This window comes from Oreochromis niloticus, linkage group LG23 (assembly GCF_001858045.2).
Source record: "Oreochromis niloticus isolate F11D_XX linkage group LG23, O_niloticus_UMD_NMBU, whole genome shotgun sequence".
NCBI lineage: Eukaryota > Metazoa > Chordata > Actinopteri > Cichliformes > Cichlidae > Oreochromis > Oreochromis niloticus.
Window position 1 is genome coordinate 25218436 of NC_031986.2, and position 12063 is coordinate 25230498.

Sequence of the window (12063 nt, forward strand, 5' to 3'; positions counted from 1 at the left end):
CGATGACACTGAACTGGAAATGAAAAGTGTAACTGGAGTTATGTAGCTGTGAAGGAGTAACTACAGTGGGACTTCAGGTAATGCCTGACAGCCACTACATAATAAGGATCATTGGAGACTGACAGCAACACCTAGAGTGAATAATTTCCATGAACTATGGAGAATATTAAACAGACTGACATGAACTATGATCCTCTAAAGAACAACTTGAGCATCAAAGTCAAAGTGGAGTCCACCATCTAAACCAGGATCTCATATCAGTTTTCCAGTTTTAGTTCTGATTGTGAGCCTTTTCAGAGTCCACATGAAAACTGTGTCTTATGAAACATCACAGTGGAAGTCTAAATTTAGTATAGTATTTGTTAAAGAGGATGTGACAGTGCCAGATGTGAAAAACATTTCATGATGTTGGTACATACCTGCAACCGTCTGATGAAGATTCCATAGATTTTATGGTGTGAGGGTATTTAGTGAGCCTTGCATTTGCACAATAATAAATAATCATCATGCTGTAGAGGGTTGCTTTAATAGGTTATTAACACAGAATTAGATAGAAACAGGTAGCTTTGCATTTTGCAGCCCTGATTCTAGGTTATTACAGGGACACTACTACAGATATTTCCAGGTAAAAAGCCTCCCAAAAAGCACAACATTTACATTGTTACATTCCAGTATCAGGTACTAAAATAGTACGACCTAATGGAAAACTCTCAAAACCTTGGGGAGCCGATCCAAATAGGTACTAATGGAAAAAGGGCTTTATTGTGCCCTGGTCAAACAACATGCTAGGAACCTCTAATTCCATTATAATAACAATATTTCAAAATATTGGAGCAGAATCTTGTAAATATGTAATCAGTACTTTGATTTTTTAACTGCAGCTGTGAGAAAATGTTAAAAAAAAAGTGAAATAGTCAAATAAAGCATTAGTAGTACTTCAAGAGAGACATGAAGGAAGTGTTAGGTTACAGCAACCGACCAAACAGCCTCTAACATTTTAATGGAAGAGTGAATCATCCCGCTCACACTCACACAAGATGTCAGATGAGATGGTTAAAGGTCGCCTCCTTCACAGGTCCAGCTGTGTCTGTTACAGTGAACTATTGAGAGGCAGATTTTATTTTTGCTGGAACTAAGCTGACCACAGCTGCTGTTCATGAGGAAAATGACACGTTTTCATGACAGTCATGAGACACTTCACATAGAAACGATTATCTGACAGCAGGTCTGGGAAAGTGAAGTGAAACTATGAAAAGAAAGAAAACAGCAAGTAAGAAGTTTAAAGAGAAATTGTGAAACAGATATATCAGGAACTGATCAGTTTGAAATGTTTGACTGAGTTTTTACAGAAACCTACATCACACTGCATCACTGTCCTGTTATTGCACATACTGAATGTAGCCTCCGAAATGCTCTTTTTATATTATGGTGTGAAACAGGAAATTATTTTTATGTCACTAGTGGTGCGTTAGAAAAGACACAATCCAAAAAACAAAGCAAATAACTTGCTTTAGAAAGTTTATAACTTGGTTTAGAAAGAAATTCTTTAGAAACCCTTCAAACCAGAGGCAAGTTCTGAGGCCTGTGCACCACAGTCCACTCCAGATTACTTGTAGTGTCCTAATTCCATATTTGAGAGGGGCAAATGTTTCTTATTTCTCAGGGTATACTAATGTGTGGCGTACTGTTTTTATGTGATTTTGAGAGAGAAATGAGAAAGCTGAATGCTTCATTCCTCAATGTGTAAACAAAAACAAAAAATTTAGATAGCTAGATTTTCTAGCTAAGAGTTAGATGTCCATTCCCACCCTACATTAGTCAAGACTTTATTCTGCAATTCAAAATATAATCCTTAAACACAGCACTGTGCTCTTCATAAACTAGTCACACAAATATACCTCCGACTTCTTGAAATAAATCCTTTGAAGTCCATGTCTTGTTAAAAACTACCTAAAAAATGGACAGTTAGAGATGGTCATCTCACCTCCGAACGTTGGTCTGGCTCTCATGTTCCCCACACAGAGTGGTCTCTGTCCTCGCACTGATCCATGCTGCTGAATTCACATCCACATCAGCTCACACACACTTTCTACCTTCACCTGCAGAGGAAACACAAATCATTCATGTGCACATCAACTGAAATCCTCCTTCCCATCATGTGTGCTGTCCAAATATCAGCTGTTTCAAACAAGGCTCAACTCAGATGGAGAGAATTAGGAACTGAAGAAAACTTTTGCTGTTTGGCTGTCCGTATATTTATATATTTCCAAAATCACATTGTAGTGACGTATACTGAACACAATAAATTATATAATGTAAACAACTATCTGAAAAACAGCAGATACAGCAGATAAATTAAATACAGGCTATTACTTTTGTATCGTTTATTGCATTGATGGAGGGAGTGATGTATGCTGGGTAATGGCACAGCTAGCGACTGGGTGACTTTATTCACCCGCTTCGGATGTTATCAGTACATACAATGGGCGTTATTAGCAGAAATCAGTCCCATAGATATGGGCCATCTCCACCTGCTAGATCACATGTGTCAAAGTCAAGGCCCGCGGGCCACATCCGGCCCGGCGTACATTTATATCCGGCCCGCGAGGTCATTTTATATAGATGTACTATTATTGTTATGCATGGCCCGGCGATATGAGGCGCTAATAATATACAAACTACAGATCCCATAATGCAGCGCTGCAGCCTCCTTGCTGAACGCTAGGCTAACTGGGAACATTCCCGAGTCAATCAAGTCAAACTTCTGTTATTGCGAAGCTAGCCGCTCACAATAGTGGAGAGAAAAGTTGATTCTGAAAGCAGAGCCTTTCAGCACCGATGGGTGACTGAATATATGTTTACAGACATTGCTGGTAAACCCGTGTGTCTTATTAGTGGAGCTAATGTGGCTGTAATTAAGGAATTTAATTTAAGACCGCACTAGAGGCAAAACGTCGGGATTAGCTGAAAAACCTAAATGCAGAGCAGAAACTAAAGAAAGTAGAAGTCTAAAGAAGAATCTGACATTTCAGCAGACTTTTTTCATCAGAGCAAAATCACAAAGTGAAGCTGTTGTGAAAGCAAGTTTTATTGCAGCAGAGGAGAAAGCCAAATCAGCCCGGCACTCTGAAGAGCTGCATGATGAAGCTGTGCGACGTCTTGTGTCCAGACAAACGCAGATTTTGGCAAATATGAGCCTGAGGAGAAATACGATTGCTGATCGGGTTTGTGAGATGGCCACTGATTTAAGAACACAGTTGTGTGAAAGAAGCAAAAACTTTATTGCATACTCTCTTGCTGTGGATGAAAGTATAGACATGATGGACATTGCACAGCTGGCCATCTTCATCCGTGGAGAGGAAATATTGAACATTAAATCGATGTACGGGACAACGACAGGAAAAGACATTTTTTAAAACGTATGTCAAAGTGTAACCGACACGAAACTGCCCTGGGACAAACTTGTTGGGACAAACAGATGGAGCGCCGGTGTTGTGCGGTGAAAAAAGCGGACTAGTCAGCAGGATGCGAGTAAAGATGCAGGAGGAGAACTGTACCGGTGAGTTAACAGCATATCACTGCATCATACACCAGGAAAGGCTGTGTGGTAAAGTCCTAAAAATGGAGCATGTAATGATCACCGTAACGCAAACCGTAAATTTTATCTGAGCTAAAAGTTTAAATCACCGTCAATTTCAGTCTTTTATGTGGGAAATAGATTCAGAGTTTGCCGACATTCCTTATCATACAGAGGTCCGTTGGTTGAGTTGTGATAAAAGTTCTCAATAGAGTTTTTGAGCTCAGCAAGGAAATCTGTCAGTTCATGGACATGTATGATGCAGTGAAGGCATTTCAAGTGAAGCTGTCACAAATGCACCAGTGCAACCTGCCTCACTTTCTCTGTTGCCAAGTAATGTTGAACCAAGTCAGCGGACTTTGCTGAACTGCACCTGTGCAGATTCAGATGGAGCTGCAGTGTAATGATACCCTCAAGGGAAAGTACGACACTGAATGGCCCGCACAGTTTATTAGTTCCATTCCTGAAGCAATGCCCCAGCTCTTTACATGCGGCTCCAACCTTGTGTTTGCTTTCATTTATTTTTTCTGGGGTTTTTGGCAGCATGTTCATATTTCTAACTTGCTTAATTTTGACAGGATATATTTTTATGAGGAGCAAAATATTTAAAGTTAAAGTGTTTTTTTTTAAGTTTATTTAATCTGGAATAATATTCCTGTCTGTTTTTATTCATATTTATGTTTAAAAAAACATTGTTTTAGTGTGTTCAATAAATGTTTATCTTGTTTGGCCCGCGACCTAAAGTGTGCCTTGAGTTTTGGCCCCCTGTGCAATTGAGTTTGACACCCCTGTGCTAGATAGTTCAGAAGGTCGTTATCATCCATCCAGATGGAGGATCACTAACAGGAGCATGAGAAGACTCCAGAATTTACTTTGGCTGGAATCCGGTGATTACAGCAGTGTTACAGGTAAGACCATTTAAACGGACAGCATTTATAGAATGACTATTAAAAGTCAGCGAGTCTCAATAATGTTAATGTGGTTATGTTAGTAATACACCGAGTGCTAATATAACAGCTTTAAGATGCATTTGTGGATATTATTACGTGTTTTACCGTCTTTATGGTGCTAGCTTAAAGTTACGGTGTAAACGTTAGCTTATATTGTAGTAAAGCTGTTACTGTTCAAACGATGTTAGGACAGAAATATTAGCTTCTGTTATGGACTAATGAAGTTACTAGTTAATAAAGTTTCTAGTAAAGTGATTAATAGCAGCCACAGATTGACAGTAAATATCCCGATTAGCTTCAATGCATCTGTAATAAATATGTGCAAGTTTCAGTGCTTTGTTTAAACTGTATGATACTTATGCTGACCCAGGGTCAGTGTAAAATACAATCCTAGCTGTGTGAACAAAGTCTGGCTCCTTTAATCCTGCATGACAAACCTCAGGATGCAGGTTTGTTGAGCCTCTTTCCTGCTGGCACACCTGTCACACCTGAGAGTCAGCTAGAAACTTACAGTGACGTGGACATCATGCAAAGACTGCCAGACTCTGTGATACTGTAAATGATGAGTGACTCAGGTTAACACTAAACTTTAAATAGTACCTCTGTGTCTCTGTGTGTCTATGCTGAACATCTAGCATCAGGCCTGAGACAGGCTGCATTAACTGTGGGACTTTTCTATGTTAAAAACAGGTTGAAGACGGCTCAGAAACATTTGAATATTAAAACTTAGCATTATGGCTGATGGTGGTTTGTAAAGCCTCAGCTGTATTTTTGTTACTAATTTATGTTTGTTGTTGTTTAACACAGATTTCAGAAGAGCAAATATAAGCACTGTTGCTTAATCCTTAATAGTTTAAACCAGAACTTTATTGGAAATCAAAAAATCCAGATTCTTCTTCCACAGAAGTTTCATTTGTCAGTGTGGGACTGCTGAGTCACCTGAAGAACTCATTTCATTCATTCTCGACACGGTGTTCATTTACAGAAATGTTTCACAGGAACTGATTTCTCCCAAGGAGTGAACTAGTGTGTTTCGATAGATTATCTCTGTATGAATGTACTTCTTAAATGAAGGCAAGTGTTTGTCCTTTTTTGTTCCTTAGGTATAGTACGTTATATTAAGGGGAGGCGGTCAACACTGTGGGAAGAAAAGAAGCAGAAGTACTTCCAGAAACCTTTAAATAATATTTTAAATAATAATCACAATTATGATTATTATTATACATATCAGACATTTAAGTGTATTTTTTGTCACACGTATTGTGTTAGCCTTGTGATAAAATAACAGCCTGTCCTGCCTTTGGCCAAAAATATGAAGAACAACTTGAATCTACAACTTGAATTGAACTGCTTCATTATGTTTGCCACTCTCATATCATGTGACATTTCTGTGAGATATCAGGGTATCATTGTGCTGCTTTGAACATGTATGTGTTGAGTGAAAACATAACACAAATCCTACCAGTGATTCACTTACTTATAAACCACTGAATTAGGTACTGAAGCAGTAACGTACAGAATGAAGCCGTTACTGATCACTAAAATAAATGTTCAGTAAATGTTCTTGGTGCCATTATTATTCTTTCCACATATTCATGTAATTTGAGGATGATCACCCCACAAGTACTAAATACACTTAATATTGTGTACACTCGGATGTTAGTCCAGTGGTCCTAAACTGACACACCTGAACCTGGATTCATTCTGACCAGATTTTAGCTCAACAATTTCTGTTTCATGCTTAATATATTATTGAGCAAAATGGCCAGTTTATTAACTATGCGGAATTTATGCACTGGCATCAGGGCAGTCACCTACAATACACAAATGAATATCACCAGTTAAACTGAAAAAGGGGGTGAAATGCATACAAATACGACAGCAGGCTATAGCGAGCGAGCAAAGATGCATTTTAAAGAAGAAATGTTGGCAGCGATTTCCGAAAAACAACTCTTACGACACACCTGTCTCACTCTTAGCAGTTAATGATCATCCACAGACTGATGGAGGCAGGAGAAGCTGCCTTCAGTCATCAGGAAGTGGATCCACAGAAACAACGGCTGTGTCCAAATTCAAGGGAAGGATGCTCCGAAGGATCCTACCTACCTATGTCACGTAGGTAGGATCCTTCGAGGACCGGGTAGGCAGGAAGTGAGCGGCTATGAAACTTGACCAGTGGACAGCCTTCGTCGCGTCACTGTGACGTCATTGCCTCCAAATACGGCATTTGAAGCATCCTTCCCCTGAATTTGGACACAGCCAACGACTCCGAGTTCAGCTGCTGATCATCAACTAACTGCTGCTGCTCTCATTCACGGACTCTGATCTCAGCTGATGTTAGCCAGGAAAACATTAGATACTGCTAACATTACCTTAACATGGAGACGATCAACTGCGCCACAACATTCAAGAAAGTGAAAGTAAACAAGAGGGAAGAAAACGCCCAGAGAGGCGTTTGACAGCAAGTTCAGAAACTGATCAGTCTGGAGTTCAATTCTGTTTTCATCTTTAGAAACATCAGGAAATAGTTATAAAAAATACTGTGTAATAAGGAAAAATAGTGTTGTTTAGTTTGAGTTGTTTTTAGCTGAGCTGTGTCTTTAATCAAATCTGATCTGAAGACTTCATATTGTCGAGGAGCAGCAAGACTTTCAGTGTGACTCCAAGGAGAAAGTCTCCCAAATGTCTGTTGTCTTAATAGTGGAATTATTTGGAAAATGAACCAATTCTTTAAAGTTGCTTTTCTATATGAGCAATCAAAGCATTTTATACAATGTGCTTCATTCACACATTCACACAGCACTTTTTTTCTAACAATGACACTATGATGGATGCATCTGAGAGCAAGTCAGGGTTCAGTATCTTGCCCAAGGATACCAAGGCATGCAGACTGGAGCAGCCAGGGATTGAACCTCCAACCTTCCAGTTAGTAATTCTACCTGCTGAACTACAGTCACCCCAAAGAAATAGGTGACGTAAAAGGTGGGATTTAAAAAAAAGAGTACTTCCTAAAGAACACACCCTCCTTTTGTTTCTTTACTTCCAGTAGCAACCAGGACCATAATGAACCCTGACTCTAGAAGACACTCAGGATCCACCTGGCCCAGTAAGTCCCCTGTTAAGCATACCTATCAGGAGACCTGACCTTCTGCAGAGCCCAGGCACCTACCACCTAACCGTGGCCCAGTCACCAGTTTATGATCCTGGTACTCCGAGAAGAGAACCAGAGGCAGGAGGAGAGATCAGGGCCTCTGTCTTCATACTGTTACTGTTACACTGCTACATGCTTGTGCTCTGCTGTGACACAATATGACAGTCCACCCAGATTAACCTTTTAGCTCCTGTTCCATACTTCTGTTTCATGTTCAATTCTTCAGACACGACCTCTGCAACTGTTTTATGTATTGCGCCTTTACAAGCAAACTATGAAATAAATAAAATGTCAAATGTAAGTCTACTCTATTTAGCAGTGGCACGTGGTGATTCTGCAGAAAGACATTCAGAGATGACCCCCGCACACCCCTATGCAAATATAAAAAAATATGTAACAAGATAAACTGGACCAGATTAGAGCATACTGTCTGTCCTCCCTCTCTGCACTCTACATGGACATCGTGACCTTCATATCATTCAGATTTGTTTACTTCATGTGCCTCAACATTTAACTCTGTTAATAATCAGACCACAAAAAAATTCTAAAGGTGTTTTTTTATAAAAACAAAAGTGCTCTGTTCAAATGGCTTTTAATGAGCTATATAAAATAAACACAGTTAAAATTAAAAACATCTAGAAATTAAATCAAGGGTAGCCTGAATTTACAGTCACACTGAACACATCAAGTGTCCCTGCTCTTAGATACAAAATCTGCCTTTAAGTGAATGTTAAGTGTAATGAAATCAGCAGTACTGATTCCATAATTTGTAGTCTCGCACACCACTTGTGCAGAGTGGTTTTGTTGTTTTGGTTTACATAGGTTGATATTCTGCTCTGAACAACTAATGAGAGCAAGAGAACATTTCCTAAAACCTTTGAGTGTCCATCAGGATCTTGTAGAAACAGCTTCCTTCTCAGAGATCATTATTCTGAATTCTGTTTTGTATGGAAAAGATTTCTAGAAAAGTCTCTAAAGAATTCAACATCTATTTTGTTTTCTATTATTTATATTTCTTTTTAAATGTCATTCTAGCACAGATTTCTTTAGTCACATGTCTTTCTGTGTCTCCCATGGAATCTTTAAACATGCAAACATGAATTCCTCACGTTTAATCAGAAAGCAATCAAAGAGCTATCAAGTGGCCGCAATGACTATCTACAGCTACACACAAAGCATTTGGGTGTAGCTTACATTCAAATCAAACGCTATATACAATTACAATAATGGAAAATATGATTTAAATAGCAATACACCACAACCACTGGTAACAGAGGATTATGGTAATAAAATGGTTAAAAATACACTCAAAGTGATCTGAGAAAAAAACATAAAAAACCCCAATGAGAGTTTCAGAGGAGACTCTGTGGAAGGACAGAGTGCCAGCAGGATGATCCACATACACTGCTACTCTGTTAGAGACAGAGGATGAAGAGGAAGAGGAGGAGATGGATGTGTTTTCCTTATTGTGATAAACAGCGAATCCATAGTCGTGAGAGCAGTGCAGACTCCAGGAGTGATCATGCCTTCCAAACAAAAAGTCATTACTGTCCCTTTTCCTTTCGATTCCTCTGTAACTCACTAATATATCAACCAGTTCACTCCATTTGACCTCCTAGTAACAGCGACCAGTCAGACTATTTTTACACAATAGCTGAGGATACTGGTAAGCAAATCCGTATGAATGATCAGGATATGACTGAACCTCCTCCACACGTATCACCTTCCTGTTGATGTCAGACAGTTTGAGGTTTTTGTATACTGTGTTTGTGTCGATTGTGAGTTGACAGGAATCTGATGGAGAGAACAAACACAATCCAGCTGCAGTTATTGATCCATCATCTGTTCATTGATTGACACTTTGATGATGACTCCTGACATCAGAGATGTGAATGAGTGATGTGACTGTTTGAAGATGGTTGAATGTGAGCTGCTTTGTTTTCATGAATCACATTAAAAACACACTTACACTTCCTCAGACCCGGTCTCAACCATTGGACTCCAGCAGGCTCCACCCTGAAAGGAGGAGGGAGGGGTCAGAGCAGCACAGTCTCTTTTAGCCTTCCTGTCGTGTTCAAGTCAAATCTGAGCTATTTACAACTTAAAACACTCATAAATATTGTTGTTGGTTTTTTTTGTTTTGTTTTGTGTTTGTCACCACATTGTCACCATGCGCTGCTTTCAGATTGTTTGAATGTTATATTATGAATGTTTTTCAGACTTTATAATGCTTATGCAGCTCACTTTAAACTCTTTTTTCAGTGAATTTCAAATGTCAGACAGATTGCTGAAGAAAGTTTTATGCTCCAGGGATGAACAACAGTCAGCATCAAGAGGAATGTAGTGAGAATCTCATGTTTATCTATTAGTCTTGATTATGTCAGCTTGAAGCTAATGACTATGCTAAGAGATTGATAGTATTCCTCTTCACCCTCTACACTGCAGACTTCTCCATCAACTCCCCACACTGCCACCTACAGAAGTTCTCTGACGACTCTGCCATAGTCGGCCTCATCACAGGTGAGGACGACTCAGAGTACAAACAGTGGACTCTGGACTTTGTGGACTGGTGCCAGCAGAACCACCTGATGATCAACGCCGGGAAAATCAAGGAGTTGGTGGTGGACTTCAGGAGACGCAGACCCACCACACTGACACCAGTGAACATCCAGGGAGTGGACATTGAGATAGTGGACTCTTATACGTACCTGGGTCTTCAGGATGTAAATGTATGTAAATGTATGCATGTAAATGTTGCTGAACTGCAGAGCTCCTTCAGTGACAGACTGCTGCATCCTAGATGCATGAAGGAGCGTTTCCGCAGGTCCTTCCTCCCTGCAGCTGTCAGACTGTATAATCAAAACTGCTCCCAACAAACATAGATGTTTACATCAGCGCTGTAACTTGTACTAATCAACCGAACAATTTCTACTGTTATAACTTGAACATTACTTTTCTCAGTTTATATATACTAACTTATTGGAAGTTACATGTCTACTTTTTAATGTACAGGTACAATACACAATCTGCACTTTTGTAATTATTCTAAATATTCTTAACTATTTAAACATCTTTCAGTATCCTGCTCTGTTTGCACACTACAACCTGGGTTTGTCACTTATCTGTACTCTAATTTTTAATAACTGTACAGTACTCTGTTTTGGTAACTATTGATTGATTGATATACCTTTATTAGTCCCACAAGGGGAAATTTCATGTTAAGGCTGCCGACCTATTGCACACAATGGCGGTGCCATCTTACCCTCCGACCATACATACATTACACAAAAACATCACACGGGGAAGACAGATCAGAGAGGTATAACAATGGGAAATGCACCACATGAGGAAAGATAAGGAGGAAAAAATAACTCCCCCCAGACTGAGCTCCAACAGGGAGATCAGTTTGAGAACAGAAAAAAAACACCTCTGCACATAGCACATGAAAAAACTCTTAATACACCAAAGAAACACATGACAAGCAACAGGGGTGGGTAAAGGGTGAGAGTCAGCCAATGTAGACAGTACATCCGGGCCTGCAGCCAATGCGCTGGTCTCCTTGATCCACCGTCAGCATCGGAGGGGAATAAGCGTCGAAGGCGTTTGGAGGGGGGAGCGGGGATGAGTGTATATCTGCATGTGTTTAAATATGTCTATTGTGCATGATGTAAATATCGAAAAATTGTGTGTGTCCTGTTCCGTTTATATATGTGATTTTTTTGCTGCTGTTACAACCAAATTTCCCCTTGTGGGACAATTAAAGGATTATTCTATTCTATTCTATTCTATTCTATTCTATTCTATTCTATGTCTGGACTCATGGACTGATGACTGATTGACATGCAGTTAGAATCAGTTTCAGAGACATTCTGGTTGATGTGGGGGGAAGCGGGACTCCACTTGGTTCTGAAAGACAGAGAAAAGATTACTTTTTAATCAACACTGACCGAAGTGTTTTGTCTTCTCTGTCCCCTCAGATGACTTCTTCCTTGACACTGTAACCAAGGACACCTCATAGGGGATCATCTGATTGTTGCATCTCTAATAATCTTCCTAATAGTAGTATTGTACACTGTTATGTTACAGAGTTAAGTGAGATAAGTGCTGTAAAACCTCCATAACACTGAACAGATTCCACAACAGATATGTTGAAATCTCGGTCAAAACTAGCAAGCAAAAAATAATTAAATCCATGAATCAGAAATGCTGATTGTTGAACAGATAATTCAGTCTGTACATGAGGAGGATACACCTTAGACTAAACTACATGCTGAAACACTAGGGAACCAGGGCACAGTGTAAATCCAGGACCTCTGCATGCAACGGTTGACCTGACACAAACACATTGCATTGATTGAAGCCCACGTTGATACTTTCTGGCAGTT

The 12063-nt window shown here is 39.6% G+C and overlaps 1 protein-coding gene across 1 annotated transcript in view; it reads right to left on the reverse strand.

Moving 5' to 3' along the window:
• LOC109196997 (NLR family CARD domain-containing protein 3) overlaps positions 1-12063 on the reverse strand; it is a 501803-nt gene that overhangs the window by 307893 nt on the left and 181847 nt on the right. The window lies entirely within an intron of this gene.